We start from the raw sequence: 27,106 nt of genomic DNA on the forward strand, positions 1-27,106 counted from the left end.
GCCTACAAAAAAATAAAATGCAAAAGATTTACAACAAAAAACCTATAAACAATTCTAAAAGCACTAACTCTAATGCTGCGAGACCTATTGCATTTCTAATGCTTGTTAATATTTCTTCACAAGCTAATTAGCGCTCCCCTATCTTTGGCAGACCACAGCTACTACATCTGCTTACTGAAATCCTCAGAGGTGGTTTTGGTTTCTGTAGGAAGCTGGCTCTGTATGTGGTGTATCAAAAATCTGATATACAGTGTAAAGATTCCAGGGGTTCCCTTATAAGTGGACATGGGCTTGCTATGCAATCCCAATGTGCTCTATTAGGGGGGTTAGTGTGGTTGAGCAGCCTTAGGCACACAGAGGAGTGCAAGACATTTGCAAAATTCACAAAATGATTAATAAATGACAACACGACTCCAGAAGGAGATCCACACCAATCTATGACAAGCATTTGCAATGCAATAGGTCTTGCATTTCTGAAAGTTTGAGCTATTGGCGTTGCTAATAATAATGCAATGCCAATAGCTTAAACTTTCAGTAATGCGAGAACTACTGCATTGCAAATACTTTTTTTAGGTCTCGCCTGTCAATGCGCTTGCGAGAATATAGGGGCTTATCCAGAGCTTATCCATCAGGCGATTCCATGCAGTGCCCGTGATAAGCAAGCTCAATGCGCAAGCGCATTGACATAAAATGCGCGTGCACATGAAAGCCAGCCATCTGCCACCAGCAGCTTCACCGCCCCCTGCTTTTATCAAAGGTTTTTCGGCCGTGTCGCATTTCTCCTCCCCCCTCCCCACAGCAATGCCAAGAGCTTTCACTTTCACGTCCGCCAGGCCGTGTCTCTCGTTTCTCCTCCCCCACTCGCTCATCAAAGGATGCTCACTCTCCTTCTCCCCCGCCCCCCACCCGACTTGCTTTTCTTTTATTTCACAGCCGATTTTGCGCCACACTCGCGTTTTTTCCCCGATTTTCGTTTCACGGCCGCCAATGCTTGTTCTGTTAGCTCCTTGTTCGCCACTGACTGTTTCATCTGTAAGAAACTATTTTGGCATATTTACAGAAGATCGGCGGTGCCTGCAGCCGCCTCCCACCACAGCCTGCCCAAGTGCTATCGGCAATGCCTACAGACCCCTCCCGCCTCCCACCACAGCCTGCCCCAGCGCCATCGGCAGTGCCTGCATACCCCTCCCGTCTCCCACCACAGCCTGCCCCAGTGCCATCAGCAGTGCCTGCATACCCCTCCCGTCTCCCACCACAGCCTGCCCCAGCGCCATCTGCAGTGCCTGCATACCCCTCCCGCCTCCCACCACAGCCTGCCCCAGCGCCATCTGCAGTGCCTGCATACCCCTCCCGCCTCCCACCACAGCCTGTTCCAGCGCCATTGGCAGTGCCTGCATACCCCTCCCATCTCCCACCACAGCCTGCTCCAGCGCCATTGGCAGTGCCTGCATACCCCTCCCGTCTCCCACCACAGCCTGCCCCAGCGCCATCGGCAATGCCTACAGACGCCTCCCGCCACAGCCTGCCCCAGCGCCATCGGCAGTGCCTGCATACCCCCCCTGCCTCCCACCACAGCCTGCCCCAGGGCCATTGGCAGTGTCTGCATTACCCTCCCATCTCCCACCACAGCCTGCCCCAGCGCCATCGGCAATGCCTACAGGCGCCTCCCGCCTCAGCCTGCCCCAGCGCCATCGGCAGTGCCTGCAGACCCATCCCGCCTCCGACCACAGCATGCCCTAGTGCGAGATGCGTGAGATTCGGCACCTCACGCGAGATGCAAGAGATTCGGCACCTCACGCGAGATGCGTGAGAATCGGCACCTCACGCGAGATGTGTGAGGTTCGGCACCTCACGCGAGATGCGCCACCTCGCGCGAGATGCGCCACCTCGCGCGAGGTTCGGGGTTCGGCACCTCACGCGAGATGCGCGCGGTTCGGCACCTCGCGCGAGATGCGCGAGGCTCGGACCCTCACGCGAGATGCGCGAGGCTCGGACCCTCACGCGAGATGCGCGAGGCTCGGACCCTCACGCGAGATGCGCGAGGCTCGGCACCTCACGCGTGATGCTTGAGGCTCGGCTCCTCACACGAGATGCGTGATGCGTGAGGTTCGGCTCCTCACACGAGATGCGTGATGCGTGAGGTTCGGCTCCTCACACGAGATGCATGATGCGTGAGGTTCGGCACCTCACGCATCACGCGTGATGCGTGAGGTTCGGCACCTTACGCATCACGCGTGATGCGTGAGGTTTGGCACCTCACGCGAGATGCGTGAGAATCGGCACCTCACGCACCTCACCCGAGATGTGTGAGGTTCGGCACCTCACGCGAGATGCGCCACCTCGCGCGAGGTTCGGCACCTCACGCGAGATGCGCGAGGTTCGGCACCTCACGCGAGATGCGCGAGGTTCGGCACCTCACGCGAGATGCGCGAGGTTCGGCACCTCGCGCGAGATGCGCGAGGTTCGGCACCTCGCGCGAGATGCACGCGGTTCGGCAACTCGCGCGAGATGCGCGAGGCTCGGACCCTCACGCGAGATGCGCGAGGCTCGGACCCTCACGCGAGATGCGCGAGGCTCGGCACCTCACGCGTGATGCTTGAGGCTCGGCTCCTCACACGAGATGCGTGATGCGTGAGGTTCGGCTCCTCACACGAGATGCGTGATGCGTGAGGTTCGGCACCTTACGCATCACGCGATATGCGTGAGGTTCGGCACCTCACGCGATATGCGTGAGGCTCGGCACCTCACGCGTTATGCGTGAGGCTCGGCTCCTCACGCGAGATGCGTAAGTCTCGGCACCTCACGCGAGATGCGTGAGATTCGGCACCTCACGCGAGATGCGCGAGGCTCGGACCCTCACGCCAGATGCGCGAGGCTCGGCACCTCACGCGTGATGCTTGAGGCTCGGCTCCTCACACGAGATGCGTGATGCGTGAGGTTCGGCTCCTCACACGAGATGCGTGAGGTTCGGCACCTCACACATCACGCGATATGCGTGAGGTTCGGCACCTCACACATCACGCGATATGCGTGAGGTTCGGCACCTCACGCGATATGCGTGAGGCTCGGCACCTCGCGCGTTATGCGTGAGGCTCGGCTCCTCACGCGAGATGCGTAAGTCTCGGCACCTCACGCGAGATGCGTGAGATTCGGCACCTCACGCGATATGCGTGAGGTTCGGCACCTCACGCGAGATGGGCGAGGTTCGGCACCTCACGCGAGATGGGTGAGGTTCGGCACCTCACGCGAGATGGGCGAGGTTCGGCACGTCACACGAGATGCGTGAGGCTCAGCACCTCACGCGTGATGCTTGAGGCTCGGCTCCTCACACGAGATCCGTGATGCGTGAGGTTCGGCACCTCACGCGTGATGCGTGAGGTTCGGCACCTCACGCGAGATGCGTGAGGTTCGGCACCTCACGCACCTCCCGCGAGATGCGTGAGGCTCGGCTCCTCACGCGAGATGCGTAAGGCTCGGCACCTCACGCGTGATGCGTGAGATTCGGCACCTCACGCGATATGCGTGAGGTTCGGCACCTCACGCGATATGCGCGAGGTTCGGCACCTCACGCGACATGCGCGAGGTTCGGCACCTCACGCGAGATGTTATGTTATGTTATGTTATAGGCTTTTGTATTGCGCACAGCTGCCCCAGCTAAGGGGCGTCCTGGCGCATGGCAAGAAAAAAAGCAACACCTACAGGGAACATAACAGGGAAAGGAACAGAGGCAAACTATTCAAACAGAAAAGTTTTTAAAGCTTTGCGGAAGGCTAAAAGGTCACCGAGCAACCGCATCTCAACAGGAAGAGAATTCCAAAGCTCGGCCGCTCTAACCCTGAAGGAGCGGCGCCAACCCGACACAGCCTGTATCGGGGAATCACCATAAGAGCTTGACCCAGGGATCTCAAGGACCAGGTAGGCACATACCAAGTCAGAAGATTCGCAAGAATTTGAGGGCTCCCACCCCTCAGAATCTTGAATGCCAGACACAGCACTTTAAACTGGATTCTTGCCCTGATGGGCAGCCAGTGCAGGGATCTCAATGTGCCGGAGACGGAACAGGCTCGAGGTAGGTCAACAATGGCTCTCGCCGCGGCATTCTGAATGCGTTGGAGGCGAGTGACCTCCGCCACGTTAGCCCCTACCAGGAGCGAGCTGGCATAGTCCAGGCGAGATAGCACTGTAGCCTGGACTATCAGCTGCATAGTGTGATGGTCAAAGAACTTCAAAACAGGGCGCAGCGACCGTAGTATGCCAAAGCAACAGGCCGCGTTTTTTTTCGTATGGCCCACAAAGCTGAGAGAGGGATCCATCCATACTCCAAGGTTCTTCAGTTCTGTAACCGGAATGGGGGCTGGGCCCAGCTCCACTGGCCACCATCTGTCCCCCCAGAGTTCCGGCCTCCTACCGACGATCATGATCTCCGTTTTCTTTGCGTTGAGCTGGAGACAGTTGTTCTTCATCCAGCTCGCCACCGCCCTAAGTCCGCTCTGAAACCTGGGGGCATCCCGGTCCGCATCCCCGCTGATCGTAACCGCTAGCTGAGTGTCATCGGCATATGAGACCATGGTCATGCCCCATTGCTTGACGACCTCAGCCAGCGGTCTCGCGTAAAGATTAAACAACGTGGGACTCAGCGAGGAGCCTTGCGGCACCCCCTGTTTCAAAGGATGGAATTGGGACTGGAACGGTGGGATGGCAACGCTAAAGAAACGATCGTCTAAGAAGGATCGGAACCATTGGAGAGCCAAAGCACTCAGACCAATCTCCTCCAGGCGATGCAATAGGATGGGATGCGAGACAGTATCAAACGCGGCGCTCAGATCTAATAAGACAAGCGCCGCTGTCTGCCCCGCATCCATCACCCTGCGAAGGTGTTCAGCCATGGAGAGAAGGGCGGTCTCCGTGCTGTGCCCAGCACGGAACCCGTTCTGGGTGGGATCCAAGATGTTAGCATGGATGAGGTGGGCTGAAAGAACTTTGTTGACGTGGGCCTCCAACACCTTGGTCGGCCACGGGAGCAGGGAGATGGGCCGATAATTTTCGGGTTTCTCTGGATCCAGGGAGGGTTTCTTTAAGATGGGAGAGACCACCGCCCGCTTCCCGCTAGCAGGTGCCATGCCTGACTCCAGCGAGATATTAATCAAGGAGTGTACCGCAGTCCGGCCCACGAACGCCTGATCTCTGAAAACAGTCGGTCTGAGCGGATCAGCGGGGGACCCTGATTTAACCTGCTGAGCCAGCAGGTCAAACCCCTCGGATGTCAATGGGGGCAGCACGTGCAGCGAGGTACCTCCATAGATGTTAATCGGAGACTCAACTGGAGGCCCTGTGTAAGGGAACGTCTTATAGATGTTCTGGACCTTCTCCAGGAAAAACATAGCAAGAGCCTCACAGTGAGTGGTCGAGCCAGTCGTCGGGGCACAGGCTCGCTTAGCTAGAAGATCTTTTATCACTTTAAAGATGGTTTTGGAGGGGTTAGAGCTGTTGCCGAATTCAGCGGCATAGTAGGCTGCCCGCGCTCGACAAACAGCCCGATGGTATGTTTTGACGGCGGCAAGATATATAGCTTTTTTACCGTTATCATACACCTTCCGCCAAGCCCTCTCTGCACGCCGACAACTACCCTTGAGTGTACGTAAGGCGCCATCGTACCACGGACTTGAGTCCCTGGAGCTGATCTTACGAGCGGTGATAGGAATAAGAGCATCAAGCGCCTTGGAGATCCAGGAGCAGAACCTATCGTAGCCTGTGTCAACGTCGACCAATGCGAGATGCGCGAGGTTCGGCACCTCACGTGAGATGCGCGAGGTTCGGCATCTCACGCGAGATGCGCAAGGTTTGGGACCTCACGCAAGATGCGTGAGAATCGGCACCTCACGCGAGATGCGTGAGAATCGGCACTGTAGCGATTACATGGCAGACAGGGGGCGTCCCATACCACTACCGAAAGTTTCATTGTTTTCCTGTCCGATCTCAGAGGCAGGCAGTAACCCTGAAAACTACAACTCCCAGAATGCCTAGAGGCAGGAACCATGTGGCCTAGGGAGGAACTCACATAAGCACCTCCTTTCCGCCGCGACGGTGCTTGTCAATTTGTTCTGGTTTTCTTCGAGGGATGGCGGATGGTGTTCCCCGCCGGATTTCAGCTGGAAGACTTCAAGCCTTGGATGTTCGGGACTTTGTTGTTTATGGTCGTATGGAATACAGGTATTGAGGCGGCAGGAGCGTGGGCTCGCCTCCTACTCCCCTGGTAATGACTTGTATGTGTTAATTAAGGGAGCCGCGGTGCAGTTCTGAAAAACGCTTGCACTCGCTTTTTTTGATATTGCGCGTAGCGGGTGAAACAGAATTGCTTTGAACGCGTCTGACTTCGAAGACGCGTTCCGAGTCTATTTTTGGTTTCAGGGTTCAGTTCGTGAACGGTGCTTGCTACCACGGACTCGTGGTGAACTCCGCATAGGAGATACGTCTGTAGTAGCGTGATTTCTAGTGTCGGGTTGTGCAGGAACAACGCTGACATTGAGGACAACTTTTATTTTGTGTTTCACTGTGCCCTGCCTTTTGGAACCCTCCTGTTATGTTTGCCGAACCAAGAGACCTACCTTGATATTGCTGGTTAAGCATTCCCTGGAACTTTGCTAAGGACAATACAATCCTGGGGTCTTTTATTTTTGTATGTGAAGAAAGGGAAGGAATAGCCCTGGTTTGCGGTATCTTTCCTGGTAAGGTCATACCACGTTATCTTGCATAACTTAATACCCCTCAGATGATATAGAGGTTACATATTGTGCATTCTCTCCCCTACTGCAGAGTGGATATCCTGCCTGTGTAAAGCAGTTCTTTTGACCAGACTTGAGGGACCCACTGGAAACACCGCTCTTTAATATTCTGTCCACTTCCCTTTTCCCCGGGGCGCGAGTCCACACAGAGGTTTCCTCATCCTTTGTTGGGTGTCGCGCTCGGGAGGAATTGGGAGGCATCTCTTCTACCATAGTCTCCGCTGGTCACCAGGTGAAGGTTAGTGGCAATTATATCCTTGAGCTGCTGCCAATCCCGACAGATTGACAAGCCCAAGAATAACGCCCGGCCTAGACGATGGATATAGAAGGAGTGATGGCTTCCATGGCGGAAAGCCTGCATGCATCTAGAACCGAATCTCAGGTCTTACATAAGGAGGTGGGCTCCTTAAGAAGAGAGGTTGCAGGGCTAATGCGTAAGGGTACAGGAGGGGTCACTTTACTGAAACCGGCCACCCTGCCACCGCCTGGCCCCCCCACGTCCATGCCCACTGTAGGAGCAGAAGGGGGTGGGTTTGCTATACCCCCTCCTCACACAGTTCCCCCTGCTGACCCTACACATACAGTACACATAGTGCAAAACCTAGGTATCCCTTTGGCACCTCCTGAACGCTTTTTTAGGGATCCCCGTAAATTCGAGACCTTCCTTAATCAATGCAGACTACACTTCTTATGTTACCTGGGGTGTTTCAAGAGGATTCAGCAAAAACGGCCTTTCTGATGTCCTATATGAGTGGAAATGCAGCAAGTTGGACAGTGCCCTTATTAGAAAGAAATGACCCCGTGTTGCATAGCTTTCCTGCTTTTTGCTTGGAACTACGGAAGTTATTTGATTGGAAATCCCACATGATGACCCTTGACCGGGAATTGTTAACCTTACGTCAGGGTTCTCAGGACCTGTTGACTTACATTACATCCTTCAACCGGCTGGTGGTGGAAACCGACTGGCCTCCTAGTAAGCGCATTACACTATTCTATCAAGGATTGAGAGGGGAGCTTAAAGACGTCCTGGCACAAGTAGTGCAGCTTCCTAACACCTGTGAAGAGATCATTGATTTGACCGTCCAATTGGACCACCGTCTCCTGGACCGTAAAGGGGATAAAAACAGGATGGGGGATGGTAGATATCCGATTCCTCGTTTCAGAAACATCCCTGAAGAGCGGCCCAAAGTAGCTGAAGGTACTGAACCCATGCAAATAGGCGGAATCCGCGGGCCCCTTTCACAAGAAGAAAAAGAAAAACGGCGCAGACTCAAACAATGCCTATATTGCGGAAAAGGGGTTCATTTCATTAAGGACTGTAGAGCAAGGAACGCATTACCGGGACGCCCCTTTGTGTCTCGTGTGCAGGCGATTGTACAAGCAGGAGAGCCGGCGGAAAACTAAAGAACCCAAATCAGGAAGAGGTCTCTGCTTTGGGTTCTCAAACATCCAAGATCTCACCAGTCCTCGCCAATACACTACACCCAGCGGTTGCTCATATGAATCTCCAAGTTAAGCTATGGGTCTCTGCCCGGGAAGTCTTGGATATCGACGCCTTACTGGATTCTGGGGCTACGGGAAATTATATCGACCAGGAATATGCTATGAAGCTTGGTATCATTTGTGAGAAGAAGGAAAAACCTGAGTTGGTAAAGGCAGTTGACGGTACTGTCCTGTCATCCGGTCCTGTATCATATCATACGAGTGCACTATTAATGCAAACCAGCCAAAACCATCAGGAATACATCCAGTTCGATCTCATCGACGCACCTCAGTTCCGACTCATATTGGGGATGCCCTGGTTGACCCTTCATGATCCGAAAGTCAGTTGGGCGGCACGTACCATCACTCTGTCATCTGACTATTGTAAGGAACATTGCAAACGGAATAATCCAGACCTCAACAGCCCAGGACTCACCCCTTCAGTGTGTCTAGCGGGTGAAAGTCCCTCAGAGCAGTTTTGTTGCGCTACCATACTTCCTGACGAATACAAGGCATATCTCCCAGTATTTAGTCCACAAAAGGCCACAACCCTACCTCCACATCGGGTATATGACTGCTGTATTGAACTGGTGCCAGGAGCAGACATCCCATGCAGCAGGGTGTACACCTTGACTGAGAAGGAGACACAGTACTTAAAGACTTATATCGAGGATAATCTTGCATCCGGCTTTATCAGGCATTCAACGTCACCAGCCTCATCCCCTATGTTTTTCATTTCTAAGAAAGATTGCGCGGAATTGAGACCATGTATCGATTACAGAGCAATTAATCGTATAACAATCAAAAATCGATACCCTCTCCCCTTGATACCTGTATTGATGGACCAGTTGAAGGGTGCTCGCTTTTTTACCAAACTCGACCTCCGCGGCGCCTACCATTTGGTCCGCGTCAAAAAAGGGGATGAATGGAAGACGGCATTCCGAACGAAATTTGGGTTGTTTGAATACAGGGTGATGCCCTTTGGGCTGTGTAACGCCCCTGCAGCGTTCCAGTTTTTTATGGACGAAGTACTGCGAGGATGCCTGGAAACGTTTTGTGTTGTCTACATTGATGACATTTTGGTCTACTCGTCTACCTTTGCGGAACATGTGAACCATGTGAACATTGTGCTCGGCAGGTTACAACAGAATTCGCTTTATGCGAAGTTGGAGAAATGCCTGTTTCATGTTCGGGAAGTTGCCTTTCTTGGCTATGTGATAAATGAACGTGGATTCGAGGGCGGAGCTAGCCGGCGTCGATTGCGGACGCGTGAGCCTTCGGCTCCTCGCATAGCCCCGGAATTATCCTGTTAAACTGTCCTTGACTGTGCCGAAAATGTTATAGCGGGCTCTCGAACACCTGCTGGCACCCCCGGCTGCCTTTGGAGAACTTTTGGACCGGCTGTGTGTGAGCCTTCCCGACCATTTGAGGGTCCTGCTCCCAGAGAAGCGGCAGTGGTGGACTAGGCCGGCAGCCGCGCACTATCCTGGAGAGGTGGCCGGGCGACGTCATCGGACGTGCGGCCTCAACGCTGAGAGTGACCGGGCTGGATGCGGACCGGACCGAAAATTGGATTTCTCACTGCTTGAGGAGTTCTCCCCCTCCTATTCGGCGACTGCTCATAAGTGAAGGGCCCGGAGGCTCCGCGATAGGGGGTAGCACACAACTCTGAACTTCTGCGCCACGAGGCTGAGCGCCCATTAAATTGGTGCCATAACTGATCTGGTTCCCCGCTGCGACGGACCGCTATCCTGCCGCCCCCTGGAGAGAGGTAGACAGGGGCAGGAACTGTGGTCCTGACTGCCTTCTAAGCCACGAGGGTGAGAGACTTGCTGTAGCGCAGGGAAGGGCTTCATCCGCCATTGCGGACGCCATCTTGGTCGCGTCGGAAACCCGGTGCCTGGCGGCAGTACTCCGCTTGCTTACGAAGATCCCAGGGTTGCATACGTGGCCTGCTGCCGTAGCGGGGCTCCCCCGCTCTACACCTCAACACATAAGGGACTGCGATGGGGAAGAACGACGCGGCCCAGGGGAAACTCTCCTTCGAACGGCGCCGTCCAAAAGGGTCGGAAGCGGCGGCGCCGGAGACATCGCCGAAGGGAGCCACGGCGACCACCCCGGCACCCACAGAACTCAGAGATATGTTAGCTGCAATGGAGAAAGGCATCCAAGATAGCATTGCAACCGTGGGCACCAAGATAGACGCTCTGTTCTACCGCATGGATCGCATGGCGGAGCGTGTGGATAAACATGCGGAGCGCCTCGACATGGCGGAGCGCCGTCTCACTGAAGCGGAGGAGGCTCAAACAGAGTGGGACAAGGAAAGAAAGCAGTTCGATAGGCTTCTTCATGTTATCCGGGACAAGACCAAGGACTTGGAGGCGCGCTCCCGCAGATCCAACCTCCGCATCACAGGCGTGGCGGAAACTACGCAGACGGGGAAGATGGAGTTGTATGTGGAGAAACTGCTGAAGCTTCTATTGGGTGAGGAAGTGTTCTCCCCCATGTTCATTGTGGAACGCGCGCACCGCACGCTGGGCCCACAACCTCAGCCTGGCGCGCCTCCTCGCCCCATTATCGCGAAGTTACTTAACTACCGCGACAGAGACACGGCCCTACGAATTGCGAGGGAGAAGGGCAAACTACAACATGAAGGGATGGATATCTCCTTATACCCGGACTTCACAGCCAGGGTGCAGGAAGAGAGGCGACAGTTTGCACCATACAAGAAACAACTCAGAACTTTGGGCCTGGACTATGCGATGTTGTATCCCGCCAAGCTCCGCATAAACATCGGTGGGAGGTCGTATTACTTCACATACCCTAAGGAACTTCACAAGTCCCTGAAAACTTGGACACGGGAGCGGAAGGAGGCCCGGCGAGGCCAGGACGACGAAGCCGGCTCGGCATCGAACCTGGAAGAACAGGACTAGAGGTCACCGTAGAGAGGTTTGGTACTCTTCCATGGTGGCGGTCACCGGACCCTGGCACCACAAGGACTCCATGTTTGCTGAGGCCCGAGAGGTCTACATTCGCTACATAGGGGTTGCTCTGTTAGGGTGTGGAGATGCTGATCGGACATAGATACCACACACTGCTGGTAAGGTAGCGGAAGCTACGGGGGAAGGTTTCATGGACAAATACTGCAGAACTGGGGGGACCAGTACGGGTGGGGGAGGGCGATTATACTCGCTATTAGATGGGCACTGTTACATAAGAGGGGCCGGTCTGAGGCGCTGATCGCACATTCCTTCGGAACACTTGGTGTGAACTATTTTGGCGCGCTCTGCCCTGGTGCCTTTGGTTGAGAAACTCTCTGAGGGGTTAGTGTTGGACTGTTGAACACTACACTTGTGGAGGGTTGATGGGGGAGTTTTTGGGTCCTGTCTGACCAGGTTGGGGGAGGTCGGCTGTGGGTGGGTTGGTGCTCGAGGGGTGGGAGCTGGGATTTGGTTTGTTGGGGTGAGATGTTGCCAGGGGTTGTTCATGGGGTGTAACTGTACGGTGTGTGTACTGCGGTGTGAAGCTGTCCCTGCTCGGAGACGCTGGCTGGCGTTTTTGGAATTGCGTGCACTGCTGTGTCCTTATTCGCCTATCCTTGATACATATGCACGAGTGAATCCTTGTAATGTCTAATGCTGCACCGAATTTGCCCACACATGCCCCGGATACACTGAAACTTCTGACTTGGAATGTGAGGGGTCTGAACGACTTCCGTAAATTGAGGAAGGTCCTTAGCTATCTCGGCAGACATCACGTTGACCTAGCCCTATTACAGGAAACGCACTTACCACAATCCAGTAGGATGTTACAGGCTAGGGGATTAGCTGGGAACATAGTCGCTGCGGGCTTCACGACACACGCCCGTGGGGTGTTGATTTGGGCCAATCCCTCCTCACAGCTGAAGCTCATCCCAGTGCACTCGGACCCGGAGGGCAGGTACGTCCTGGCTAGATGTGTGGGTAAGGGTCTGGATCTATTAGTAGTAAATGTTTATGGCCCCAATTATGACCACCCTGAATTTTACGCGACTTTGTCAGCTCTCGCCAGGTCACACACGCAGCCTTGGACGTTATGGGGCGGGGACTTTAACTTTGTATTTGACCCAACTTTGGACCGTTCAGCGGGCGTTGTTCGGCGCCCGGTGGCTTCGGCCTCGTATATGAGGGCCGAGATGACTAAGGCAGACCTGGTGGATGTTTGGAGGGAAAGGCACCCCACGAAGGGCGGTTTTACACATTACTCGGCCTTCCATGATGTCCACACTAGGATAGATTACTGGTTGGCATCCCCCCAGGTACTTGGCAGTACTAGCGCATGCGAGGTCCTTCCGCGCACACTTTCGGACCACTCCCCTATCCTACTACACCTCTTAACAGCCAGGAGGGGGATCCCGGCCTTCACCTGGAGGTTCCCCCCTTTTGCGTTGCTAGATGAAGCCTTCAGGGGGGAGATCGCGCAGGATATAGACCAATTCTTTGTGACGAACATAGGTTCGGTAGACGACTTCTTTATGGTCTGGGAAGCTTTTATGGTGTACATCAGGGGGTGGCTATGTCAAAGCATTCGAGTGTGTTACGCTCTATAAGACGGGACCTCACCACTTTGGAGAATAGGATAGCGGGGTTGGAGGATAGACGACTGCAATCCGGCGGCGATTCTGAGGGGCCGGAGATCACCCAACTCCTGTCCGAGTTTCAGGCCCTGGCAGACAGGGAGATCCTATATATGGGTAAATATGCCACTGCCAGAGTGTATGGGGAAGGGGAAAGGCCTGGAGCGCTACTGGCACGCATGGTCCGGAGCGCTAGACGCCCACTGGTTGTTGAGGAGCTGAGGACTCCGGAGGGAGACACAGCCACAGACGAGGAGCAGATCCTAGAGACCTTCAGGAGATATTACGCGGAGTTGTACCAATCTAAGACGCAGGGAGTGGAGGAGGAAATGGAGGATTATTTAGATCACATTGCTATGCCGTTTCTCAAGAACTTGGATAGGGAATTCTTAATGGCCCCCTTCCACCAGGACGAAATACTGGAAGCACTAGCGAGTATGAGATCGAGCAGTGCCCCGGGCTCGGATGGCCTCACCGTGAGTTTTTATGAAGCCTTTAAGGACCTACTGCTGCCGCACTTGGTTACCCTCTTTGATGCAGTTTGTGAGAACGGTGAAATGCCGCCCACTATGCGTGAGGCACTGCTCATCACTATCCCTAAACCGGGGAAACCGCCTGACCTTTGCGGCTCGTACAGACCGCTCAGCTTGCTGAATGTCGATGCTAAGATTTATGCTAAGGTCATAGCCACTCGTCTGGCCCTATTGGTCCCTGGGCTGGTCGCCCCGGAGCAGTCCGGGTTTGTCCCGTGCAGAAATTTGACCTACAATATACGCACGTACTGGGCACTATGCAGCATGTCAAGCAGGAGAACAGCGCGCTGGCAATCTTCCTTGACATGGAAAAGGCATTCAACTCGGTTGAGTGGCCCTTCATGGTACGTGTACTGCGGAAGTTGGGTTTGGGCGAGCCGTTCATGCAGCGGATTGGGGCGCTGTACCACCGTCCCGCTGCCAGGCTACGTTTGGGCGATAGAGTGTCGGAGCCGATCTACATTGGAAGGGGCACACGACAGGGTTGCCCCCTGTCGCCGCTGCTCTATGCACTGGTGGCGGAACCCCTGGCGTGTGCCATTCGGGAATACCACAGCCTCGAGGGCATTAGTTTCCCCACTTATAAAATAGGGATATCAACCTATGCAGATGATACACTGCTGTATGTTAGGGACCCGGAGGCTAACTTGGCCGCAGTTCTTCGTGAGGTGGTCCGCTTCGGCTCGCTTTCGGGCCTGAAGGTGAACTGGGATAAGTCAATTGCTTTTCCGCTCACCCCGGTGACACGGCCGTTCGCTATGGAGTACCCGCTTCAGTGGTCCTCCGACTCTGTTCGTTATCTGGGCATTCGCCTTCATACAGATCCCGAGATTCTAATCCGGGACAATTACGGGGTGGCATATAGCAAACTGGTCGATGACGTCGATACCTGGGTCAGGCTTCCGCTCTCCCTCTCGGGCAGAATCGCTTTAATGAAAATGGTGGTGCTCCCCCGGTTCCTGTTCCTCTTCCTGAATTTGCCTGTGGTATTGTCGAAGGTCTTCTTTAAACAGCTTACCAAAGTCATGATAAGACTGGCCTGGGGTGGCAAACAGCCCAGAGTTCGATGGACGACCCTGATACTCCCTTGCGAGATGGGGGGACTGGGAGCTCCGGACCTAGAACGCTATTACAGGGTGGCGCAGGCATCGCATTTACACTCTTGGATTCATGGTGATGCTCGGACACCGCACCTTATACTGGAGCGGCTGTTTGCGGACCCGCTCCCTCTGCCTGCCACTGTCTGTCTGCCCACGGACCGCACGGTTGGACACATGGGCTCGCTTAAGGCGACCAATCATGCCTGGAACCAATTGGTGAGTTCTCGTGGCAGCACATTGCTATACTCTCCACTGATGCCCGTCGAGTGGGCCCTCTGGCTTGACCGGTTGGGTGAAAAAGGAGTGATCAAAGCCCTGCGGACCCTTGGCGTAGAGAGAATGGAGGACCTATTCGCGGATGGCACGCTTAAAACCTGGGACCAACTGACTTCTACGGAGTCAGGCCACACCCTGCTACAGAAATTCCAATATCATAGACTCCGCTCTGCGTTCCGTGAAACACTGGGCCAGGACTTGGAGGAACCGGAGGAAGTCCCGGAACTGACCTATGTTATTAAATCTACCTCGCCGGCGAAGCTCGTTTCGCAGGTTAACAAGTTGGGTGTAGCGCATCAGCGATGGCAACCCTCTAAGGCCAGGGAGGCCTGGCAAGCTGATCTTCAATCCCCCATAGACGATCTTATGTGGCGATACTGCTGCTCTAGCACGCGTAAGATTTCTTTGAATAGCAGGCACCGGTTGGTGCATTTTAAATACCTACAGCGGGTGTACTACACACCTGAGCGTCTGCACCGTTATGGCCTTCGCCCCACAGCTGAATGCGAGCGCTGCCGGACAATGGTGGCCGACTTTTTCCATTTGGCATGGTTATGCCCTGGGGTGCAGGCATTCTGGGGGGAGGTCTTTGCCGAACTGGATCAGATTCTGGGGGAGACCCTACCCCGCACACCGGCGCTGGCGCTTATTGGTTATTCTAAGCCACTGGCTCCTTCTCTGCGTCGCCTGGTGGACATGGCACTACTATTAGCGAGGAGAGTGGTGGCGGCTTGCTGGACGCGAGGGCCCCTGCCAACCAAAACTAGATGGGTGCGGGACCTACAGTACTGCTGCACTCAGACGGAACTATATAGCGACCTGTTACCGCCCAGGAGTAGGCCCAAGAATTTCTGGGATCTTTATAAAGAACACCTGCAGAAGGGGGAGGTGGAGGACTCTGACACATCTGAGGCGGTTGAACTCCAGGATAGGGTGGAAGAGTAGGCACTGACTGGGTTCCTTGCTACACCGGAGGGGGACGGGCTGGGAGCGCTCCGAGTTAGGTGGGGGATGTTGAGGCTGGGAGCTGCCGGGGGGGGGGCTGTTCACTGAGGGTGGATAGACACTGGACACAGAGTAGGTACACGTAGGTTAACAGGGGGACATGTTGGTTAGGACTGGGTTGGCGGACACACAGACACACTCTAGAGGGTGGGATGGGAGTTTAGTTGGGGTTGTTTATTTTGACCTTGTCTTGGTATCAGATCTGTTGACCGCGATTGCAGTAGTAGATTGCCATTTGCCACACCGAATCAACACATGGTTCACGACAAAACGCTAATAATGGCACAGTTATACAGTCGTTGCATTACCTCGCCGCCGGGCCCCCGGGATGCCGGCAATAAGGCTGTGTTCGAAATGATCCTTTGCTGCTCATGTGATGATCATACTTTATGTGGAGATGCACTGTGCGCAGGTGTTACATTTGGTGTTGTCAATGGCTTTGCTATCAATAAAGATCTTTAAAAAAAAAAAAAAAAATGAACGTGGATTCCAGATGGATCAGTCGAAAGTGGAGGTTATTACCAATTGGAGCACTCCTCAAAATGTTAAAGCTGTGCAGAGCTTTCTTGGCTTTGCCAATTACTATAGGAGATTCATTAAAGATTTCTCAAAAATCATACATCCTATCTCGAGCCTTTTGAGGAAGAACACTCCCTTTGTTTGGAGCGAGGCTGCGGAAAACTCGTTCCGATTTTTAAAGAAACAATTCACGCAAGCTCCAATCCTTCGTCATCCTAATCCGCAAATGCCTTTCATACTGGAAACGGATGCCTCTCAACATGCGGTGCGAGGTGTACTATCTCAAAGACATCCAGTGACTGGCCAAGTACATCCTGTTGCCTTCTTTTCGAAAAAACTGACACCTTGTGAGATAAACTATACTATTTCAGACAAGGAGCTTCTCGCTATTAAAAGAGCGTGCGAGGAATGGCGTCATTATCTCCTGGGAGCAGCACACACCGTAGAAATCTATACAGATCACCGGAATTTGTTGTTTCTGAAAACGGCCAAGGCACTAACCCCCCGACAATTAAGATGGACATTGTTCTTTTCAGACTATGATTTTATCATCAAATATAAACCAGGACCCCAAAACGGGAAAGCGGACGCCCTTTCCCGCATCGGAGAATCAGAGGATCAGGGGAGGATCGGGAACCCCGAGCCTCCTTTCATATTACAGAATGTGAGTGTTCCACATCCTATGGTAGCACTGCTGTCCTCGCAGGATTTCTTGGAGGACTTGAAGGTAGCCCTGGCGAATGAGAACTTACAGGAATGGGTCCAGGAAGATCCGGAGCATCGCGCCGAAAAAGATGACCTAGCCTACCAGGGCGTAGCTCTCTTTGTCCCGACGGAAGCTCTACGACAACGAGTATTGTCATGGGTCCATGATTCCACTCTGGGTGGGCATCTGGGAACGTATAAGACTATTGCCAGTGTAGAACGCTCCTTTTGGTGGCCTCGACTACGAGAAGATGTACGACATTACATTATGAACTGTTCGATATGTGCACAAGGAAAAGCGATCCATGTGAAACCTGTGGGACTACTGAGGTCTTTGCCTATACCACCTCAGCCGTGGCATACGCTGTCTATGGATTTCATTGTCGAAATGCCCCCCTGTAATGAGAAAACAGTGATTTTGGTCGTTATCGACCATCTGACAAAAATGGGACATTTCGTACCATTGAGAGGATTGCCCACGGCGGCGGAACTGGCAGAGGTGTTTCTCCAACATATTGTAAGAGCTCATGGCATCCCTTGTGTTCTAATAACTGACAGGGGAACCCAATTCACTTCCCGATTCTGGAAGGCTCTTTGTAAAACATTGGACATAGATGCACGGCTCTCCTCCAGTTACCACCCCCAGACAGATGGCAAAACCGAACGCCTGAACCAGACGCTCGAACAGTACCTCCGATGCTTCACTCTGCAGAACAAATTGGACTGGACTACCCTGTTATGGATGGCAGAATTTGCCTATAACAATGCTGTGCACTCTACTCTGGGTTGTTCTCCCTTTTTCTGCCCCCTGGGCTACCACCCCAATGTCCTCCCTTTTGATTGGCCTGTTTGTTCCCCTGTCCCTAGTATACACGAACATCATGCACATCTCAGAGCAGTGCTCCTAGCTGCGAAAAACAATCTGGCGGAGGCACAAGCGTCTCAGAAAACATTTGCAGATAAGAAAAGGACACCTGAACCTGATTACAGGGTGGGGGATAAGGTCTGGCTCTCCACCAAACATCTTCATTTGAAAGGGGTCTCCAAACTGAAACCTAAATATGTGGGTCCTTATGCTATTGTGGAGGTCATTAACCCTGTGGCGATGAAGCTCTCCCTCCCCGATTCCTGGCAGATCCATCCCGTTTTCCATGTATCCCTACTCCGGCCCTGTCCTCCAGGTATGAGACTTCCCGATCGAAATCCGCCTGTTGAGGTAGATGGTCAGGAGGAGTATGACGTGCAGGAGATTCTTGATTCCCGTATGGTGAGGGGTAGGGTTCAGTATCTGGTGGTTTGGAAAGGCTATGGGCCTGAGGAGAGGACGTGGGAGCCTATGGACAACCTGCATTGTCCTGAGTTGGTGGCTCTCTTTCATGACACGCATCCTGGTAGGCCTGGGCGACCGCCGGGTCGGCGGTCCTCGAGAGGGGGTTCTGTAGCGATTACATGGCAGACAGGGGGCGTCCCATACCACTACCGAAAGTTTCATTGTTTTCCTGTCCGATCTCAGAGGCAGGCAGTAACCCTGAAAACTACAACTCCCAGAATGCCTAGAGGCAGGAACCATGTGGCCTCGGGAGGAACTCACATAAGCACCTCCTTTCCACCGCGACGGTGCTTGTCAATTTGTTCTGGTTTTCTTCGAGGGATGGCGGATGGTGTTCCCCGCCGGATTTCAGCTGGAAGACTTCAAGCCTTGGATGTTCGGGACTTTGTTGTTTATGGTCGTATGGAATACAGGTATTGAGGCGGCAGGAGCGTGGGCTCGCCTCCTACTCCCCTGGTAATGACTTGTATGTGTTAATTAAGGGAGCCGCGGTGCAGTTCTGAAAAACGCTTGCACTCGCGTTTTTTGATATTGCGCGTAGCGGGTGAAACAGAATTGCTTTGAACGCGTCTGACTTCGAAGACGCGTTCCGAGTCTATTTTTGGTTTCAGGGTTCAGTTCGTGAACGGTGCTTGCTACCACGGACTCGTGGTGAACTCCGCATAGGAGATACGTCTGTAGCAGCGTGATTTCTAGTGTCGGGTTGTGCAGGAACAACGCTGACATTGAGGACAACTTTTATTTTGTGTTTCACTGTGCCCTGCCTTTTGGAACCCTCCTGTTATGTTTGCCGAACCAAGAGACCTACCTTGATATTGCTGGTTAAGCATTCCCTGGAACTTTGCTAAGGACAATACAATCCTGGGGTCTTTTATTTTTGTATGTGAAGAAAGGGAAGGAATAGCCCTGGTTTGCGGTATCTTTCCTGGTAAGGTCATACCACGTTATCTTGCATATCTTAATACCCCTCAGATGAGATAAAGGTTACATATTGTGCATTCTCTCCCCTACTGCAGAGTGGATATCCTGCCTGTGTAAAGCAGTTCTTTTGACCAGACTTGAGGGACCCACTGGAAACACCGCTCTTTATTATTCTGTCCACTTCCCTTTTCCCCGGGGCGCGAGTCCATGCAGAGGTTTCCTCATCCTTTGTTGGGTGTCGCGCTCGGGAGGAATTGGGAGGCATCTCTTCTACCGTCGTCTCCGCTGGTCACCAGGTGAAGGTTAGTGGCAATTATATCCTTGAGCTGCTGCCAATCCCGACAGGCACCTCACGCAAGATGCGTGAGAATCGGCACCTTACGCGAGATGCGTGAGAATCGGCACCTCACGCGAGATGCGTGAGGTTCGGCACCTCACGCGAGATGCGTGAGGTTCGGCACCTCACGCGAGATGCGTGGGGTTCGGCACCTCACGCGAGATGCGTGAGAATCGGCAACTCATTCGAGATGCGTGAGAATCGGCACCTCACGCGAAATGTGTGAGAAACGGCACCTCACGCGAGATACGTGAGAATCGGCAACTCATGCGAGATGCGTGAGAATCGGCACCTCACGCGAAATGCGTGAGAAACGGCACCTCACGCGAGATGCGTGAGAATCGGCACGTCACGCGAGATGCGTGAGAAACGGCACCTCACACAAGATGCGTGAGAATCGACACCTCACGCACCTCACGCAAAATGCGTGAGGTTTGGCACCTCACGCGAGGTGCGTGAGGTTTGGCAGCTCACGCGAGATGCGTGAGGTTTGGCAGCTCACGCGAGATGCGTGAGGGTTGGCACCTCACGCGGGACGCGTGAGGTTTGGCACCTCACGCGAGATGCGTGAGGTTTAACACCTCACGCGAGATGCGTGAGGTTTAACACCTCACGCGAGATGCGTGAGGTTTGGCACCTCACGCGAGATGCGTGAGGTATGGCGCCTCACGCGAGATGCGTGAGGTTTGGCACTTCACGCGAGATGCGTGAGGTTTGGCACTTCACGCGAGATGCGTGAGGTTTGGCACCTCACGCGAGATGCGTGAGGTTCGGCACCTCACGCGAGATGCGTGAGGTTCGGCACCTTACGCGAGATGCGTGAGGTTCGGCATCTCACGCGAGATGCGTGAGGTCCGGCACCTCACGCGAGATGCGTGAGGTCCGGCACCTCACGCGAGATGCGTGAGGTTCGGCAACTCACGCGAGATGCGTGAGGTTCGGCACCTCACGCGAGATGTGTGAGGTTCGGCACCTCATTCCGCACTTTGCGGGAATTCAAGCGCTTCAGGGCACCTTAGGGCTCCTGGGGACATCGTGCTGCGGTGTTGGTAGCCACCATCTTGGGTGAGTGAGGGAACCAGGGAGTGCCGAATTGCTGGCGCCATCTTGGTTGGGGGGCTATTGATCGCACTACAGGACTCTTGCGTATACGGCTATATATGATGGACGCCCCTAAAGCGTGCAGCGTAGGCGCGCAGCGGCCGCGCCGGCGGAGCGCCGGAGGTGCGCCAGAGGTAAGCCCGTTTGCGCCCGTTCGCGCACAGGACGCGCCGGGCGCCGAAAGTTCTGCCTCTCGGAACCAAGATGTAACTTCTTACTCTTATTCCCGCGATGAACTTTTACGCCTTAATCTCGGTTCACTCAGTAACCGAAAGTATAATATCACCAGTAAGCACCCAGTTGCCTTGTCCTGTGGCTTGTTGAATGTGAGATCTCTCATCAAACACTGTGAAGAAATTGCGTTACTTATCGAGTCTTACCACCTAGACGTACTCTTCATGACAGAGACTTGGACAACACCGACTAGCTCGGTGGAACTGGGGACAGCTTGTCCCCCTGGCTTCAAAATAATGCATGGGACAGAGTCGGCATTGGTGACTGTTCTCGATGACCTTCGAACGCGTGCCGACCAGGGTCGAGCAGCCTTTTTAGTGCTGCTCGACATGTCGGCCGCGTTCGACACGGTCAGCCATGCAATCCTGATCAGGAGACTGACGGAGGCTGGGGTGTCCGGCTTGGCCCTTGAATGGCTGGTGTCATATCTCGATCAAAGGCACCAGGTAGTTGCCCTGCCACCCTTTAAATCCAACCTCAGGAGGGATGGCCAGGGAGTACCCCAGGGCTCGGCCATCAGCTCCATTCTTTTAAATCTTTACCTCCGTCCCCTGATCACGCTGATTAAATCTTTTGGCATAACAGTCACCAACTACGCCGATGACACCCAACTTATCTTCTAGTTTGAGGGTAAGGACGGGGTGTCACAGGAGGTCTTCCATCGATGCATGAGCACCACGGCAGAATGGCTGGGTAACAACTCCCTACAATTTAACAGCTCGAAAACCGAGGTGCTACATTGCTCTATGGATCGGACCCCTAGACCCCTACCACAGGGTTTTTGGCCTCCTGATTTCCAAGGTACTAGTCTGCCTGCCGAATCGGTTCGGAATTTGGGGGTAATGTTTAGTTCCGACTTACAGCTGGACACATCAGTGAACAAAACGGTGGCCACTTGTATGGCATTACTTGGATCATTGCGAAAGATTCTACCCTTGCTCCCGGTACAGGCCAGACCAGAGGTAGTGCGGAGCATAATTTTAAGTCGTCTCGACTACTGCAACGCACTGCTGCTGGGGGCACCAGTTACTCTGCTAGGAAAACTCCAACAAGTACAGAATTTTGCTGCCAAACTGGCACTCTCGCGACGCCGCCTGGACTCTTCTGCCAAGGCACTTAGGGACCTCCATTGGTTGCCAATCTCTCAACGGGTGAACTTCAAAGCTTTGTGTTTGGTTTTTAGGGCTCTACACGGACAAGGCCCGTCTCCTCTGCAGGACCATTTCTCATGGTACATCCCTCCAAGACCACTCCCGTCAGCCTCGGCTTACTTGGTGGTAGTACCCAAGTTTCTGAGGTCCCGGATGGGTGGTCGGTCCTTCAGGTTTACCTCAGCGCGGCTGTGGAATTCTCTACCGCTAGGCCTGAGGGGCCTGGAAGATTTTTCTTCCTTTAAAAAAGCATTAAAGACCCATCTGTTCCCGAAAACAATGTAAATAGATTGGAAGCTGGAAACATCATGTATTGTGTCATAACAGTCTAACCGCCAGGATGCCCGTCGGGTGACAGTTATAGCGCTATAAAAGAACGCCTATACATAACATACATACATACATAATCGCATGTAAATTATACTTAAGTATTTAAATGTTGCCTGTCTCTGCCGGCTTCGGAGTGAGGGGGATTTCGTTAAGGAGGCGGGTTTCAGAGGGGTGAAGAAGAAGCTCTCTAGTCTGGGGGTTGAGGTGGTTTGTGTTGCGCCACGCGCCGGGACTCCTTTACCCTGTCACCCGGGATGCTCAGCTCATGCATGTGAGAAGTTGGCCTGATATGCAGTGCTCACTATTCTAGTGATCACTATGTATCAGTCCGAACAACCCTTATTGATGATTGGTTGTAAGTCAACCGTAGACTAGCTATCCTAGTAGCATGGACAAGAGCAGTCTTTAGGCTAGACTCTAGAGGGCGTGTTAAGCCAGCTGTTATACCATCACATATACCCCTTGAACACCAAGTGAAAGGACACCACACAAGTTGTTATGAAAATAAACAGTTATTTATTTAGAACACAACAACCCTGGACTCTTTATGAGGACAGGGTGCTAAGCACAATACAAAGCTCTTAAGAAAATACGCAAAGTTGCACAATTTACACAAATGCCCGAGGGGCGCGAAAAACCATATACTCTGAAAGTGGAATGCGAAATTACTAGCAGGTAAGTACTACTCTAATAGACTTTAGGATCGCTAGGATTGGACTACTGAACCTTCAGATTACTAGCAGGAGGCCTAGGGGGATCGGGTGCAGAGTGTGCACTCTCACGCGGGATGCGGGAAAAAGTCTATGGTTGCCAGAAATTACAAAGTTAGTGTTATCGGACGAATCCGACTAGGTAGAGCTGAAACGAAAAAGGATCTGGACCCTTGGATAGTGAGGCTATGCTGGGGCACCAAAATGCCGAGGTTACCTAGCCCAGGGGCTGCGGATGCATAGGTCTGGAAAGACGTCGGGAATCCTCGTTGCAGTCTATGGAGCCTGAAAGAAGAAGTTGCTGGCAGGCGACCAGTGTTGAAGTTCGAAGTGATCCAAGCCTGGATCGAAGATGGAAGACACCTGTAAGCAGAGGGGACCAAGTTCTGAATCACTAGCCAGTGATTAGCTGGGCACCAGGATGGCACAGGACGAAGTCACCTCGACCAGGTGAGTGGGCGACGCTGGGCTCTGCAGTCTCACTGACCAGGAGGCGTTGTCGGCGACCAGGATGGAGGTGCGAGCTGTCCCACGATGGTATCTGCTGTCGACGTTGCTGGACCCAGGATTGAGGCAACAAGTCTTGGCAAATGCAAGCCCACGCGGTGGACTCAAAATGGCGTCTGGAGTGGACCAGGAGGGTCCGGGGTGCTCCTCTGTTGGAGGGGAGCAAGGGTCAGTCTGGAGCAACCAGACCAGCGGTGTTGTTGTCGGTGGGCGTCGTCAAGAGGGCCACAAGCCAGCAGGCAAGTAGCCGGACAACGCGGTGAGCAGCAAAGAGCAGAAGGGCCCCACGCAGATCTGGTGGATGCTGGGGGGCTGGACTTCGGTGCTGGAGCTGCTCAGGGTCAGGGCTTCTCGAACCCCAAAGCACTCACTCGAGGATCCCTCAGCGGTCGTGCTGGATAAGCGTCATGCAGTTCTGAAGATGGCCGGTCCCTCGAGGTCTCGTCGCACCCACGGATCTCAGCTGAGCTGAGGATGTGGGTAGAGGTCAGAGGTGCCAGGGAAGCCGGGTCTCGTCGTGCTGGTCGGTCGGATTCCGGAGGAAGGACGTGCAGCAAACCGCAGTGTTCTTAGATGGTGCCTGCGGGTGCAGGGTGACTACTCCTTAGTCACAAGGGAGAAATCTTGAGAAGAAGTCTTGAGTTCCTTTCGTGGAAAGTAGTTTCAGGATTCAAAGATGATCTAATTTGGAAGGGGGCCCGCTCCTATCTTTATACTAGTAAGGGGGCTGGCACGCGACTAGGTCCTGCCCATGGGTGGGACCAGGAAGGGGGGTGGTTACACCCCTCTCCCATGCCGGACTTTCCCCAGGTCAGGAGCTGGTGTGCCTCTGGAACTGGTTCTAGCCGGCCTATGCATAGTGAGCACCGGGGTGCCACTTGTAGTCACCTTCCTCTAAAGCCCTGCCTACCCAGGATACACAAAACCCTGTCTGGGATGGTGCTAGCACCGCCCCTGACAGGAAACCCTTTGTCCAAGCCTCCCTCGCTGGAAGGACTCCCAGCAGCAGGAGGTCAGACTTGTGTCTGTGGTGGCAGCATCCATTTTGTGATGCTGAGGCTTGAGTTAACTTTAACCGGGGTTCACAGTTACATACATGTCGTGTCCCTCTAGAAGGGTGGAATGCTAACCCCGTCGCCAGAATTGGCGAGGAGTTAGTATTCCAATTCGTATGACACCTTACTCGACATGTTTTGATAAAGCGATACCAGAGTTGGCATATAACTGCGAGGATTATAATGCACTTAAGAGTATATGGTATGCGTTATCATGGAACAGCTATTAGGACTTGGTTCCGCAAGCTGCAAACGGGCTCAGCTCATGCCAGAGCACCATCTCACATGATTCCAAGATTCCAAGCACTCTGCCTTCAGGATTGTCAAGGCCTGCCATAGGAGTGACTGATAGGAATCTATGTGTCCATTTTAGGGTTAGATATAGGTATACTATATCTAAAGCAAAGGGTGATTACACCACCTTGCCCCAGCTGTCGTGCAGCCAGTTGTGTCAGATTTAGATGGCCAGCCAGGGGTGGCATAATACATGCTGCAGCCCCTGGTAGGCCTCTTTAACCACATCCTGGGCCGACCGGTGGACTCAACGCTTCGGTTGGACAGGGCCCATAGGACGGGCCCGCCCAGGGCGGCCTCATCCCAACCGGCTGACATCTTGGTCTGCGTGCAGGACTTCCGCACGAAGGAGGAGATCCTTAGCAAAGCGCGCCAGATGGGAACCATCTCATATGGTGCCCATTCGCCGACTCTATATCAGGACCTCGCCTCCATCACCCTGGAGAAACGACGGTCATTCCGACCGATCACGGCAGAACTGCGACGCAACATCCCATATAGCTGGGGTCACCCCTTTCTCCTGGTGTTTAAGCTGGACAACAAGGTTCACCAGTTGCGGTCTTTCAGGGATGCATGCAAATTGCTAGGCCTCGAGGAACCGACGGAGGATGACGATCAGCCTGGAGGGGGAGCAAATGGCATGGACGGCCCTGGGCAGTGGAAACAGCAACGGCGACGACGAAGACTGAGGCGCCCGGCAGCGCAAGAGATCGAAGATGGTCGCCGCGCTGCGGTAGAAACCGTAGCGCTGGGACTGGCAACCTCCGACAGCGCATAACCAACGATGAGGTGGCACGAGGGCTTTTGATGAGACAGTGGGGATTGGGGCCGACTGAGTCTGCGGCGGGGGCGGAGGTATTGGACTCCGACACATTCCCCCGAAGGTGTCCCAACCTCCTCGTCTACAACTATGGACGTTGGACAGGACTATTTTTGGTATTCTTCAAGTTGGGGAAGGGGAGGGAGGGTGGTCTCCTTGGCAGGTGGAGGCGTGGGGTGAGACTGTTTGCTTCTTTGGCCAGTCAGGAAAAGGGGGTTTCTGGACTGGGAGAGACCTTTCCCATTCATCTCTGGATGAAGGACTATCAATGTTGGCATCTTGGGATTGCGGGGGGGTGGGGGGCTGTCAAGGGTTTTGTTCATTGTGGGGAGGAGGGTGTTGTTGGTAAGGGGGAGGAACTCCGGATCCGAGTGAATGTTGGACTTAAAGGGTGTGGCGAATTCCGCAGATCTGAGGGTCCTGGGTGGCCGGGGCAGCTGCGAGACAGGGCTTGGCTGCTGTTTTGGCCACTGGAAGTTTTCTCAGAGAGCGTGTGGGGTATGACTCCTTATGCCTGCGACTGAGTTGAGTGTGCTCACGTTGTATGTGCGTGGGCACAGTCCGGTTAAGCGGCGAGCGGTGCTGTCCCTGCTGGAGAATTCAAAAGCAGATATCTGTCTCCTCCAGGAAACGCATTTGCTAACTAAGGATTGTCATAGGCTTAAATCCCGTCACTTTCCGACACAACTTTTCTCATCCACGACCACAAAGACTGCTGGGGTGGCGCTCCTGGTGTCAAAGCGATTTAAGGGGAAGCAGTTACACCGGGGGACAGAGGTTAAAGGGCGACTCCTATCCTGCAGGTTCTCACTGGGTGCTCACACCTTCACGGTGATTGCGGTTTATGCGCTAAATGAGGGGCAGGAGAAGTTCTTCCACCAAGTGCTTACTGAAGCAGCGGCGGCACCTGATAGACACGTTCTGGTTGGGGGGGGGACCTCAATTTAGTTTTTGACAACCTACTTGACAGGTCAGCGCAGCGATCCACGCAGGCAGGCACTTTATCGGAGGGGGGACGGAACAGATTGTCAGAACTGGGTATGACGGACTTGTGGCGGTCCCTCCACCGGGCGACCGGGACTACACATATTACTCCAACGCCCACAAAACCTATGCGCGCCTAGATTATTTTCTAACATCCACTTCATTTAGAGCGCTGGCGTCAAGCGTTGAGATAAGAGCAGCAGCCCTTTCCGATCATGCACCACTCACAGCAGTGTTTACCTTCCCACCGGTGGGGCGCAGTGCCCATTGCTGGAGACTGAGGGACACGCTGCTGCAGAGACAGGGGGTTGTGGC

The sequence above is a fragment of the Lissotriton vulgaris genome, unplaced genomic scaffold, assembly GCF_964263255.1.
Source record: "Lissotriton vulgaris unplaced genomic scaffold, aLisVul1.2 SCAFFOLD_1926, whole genome shotgun sequence".
NCBI lineage: Eukaryota > Metazoa > Chordata > Amphibia > Caudata > Salamandridae > Lissotriton > Lissotriton vulgaris.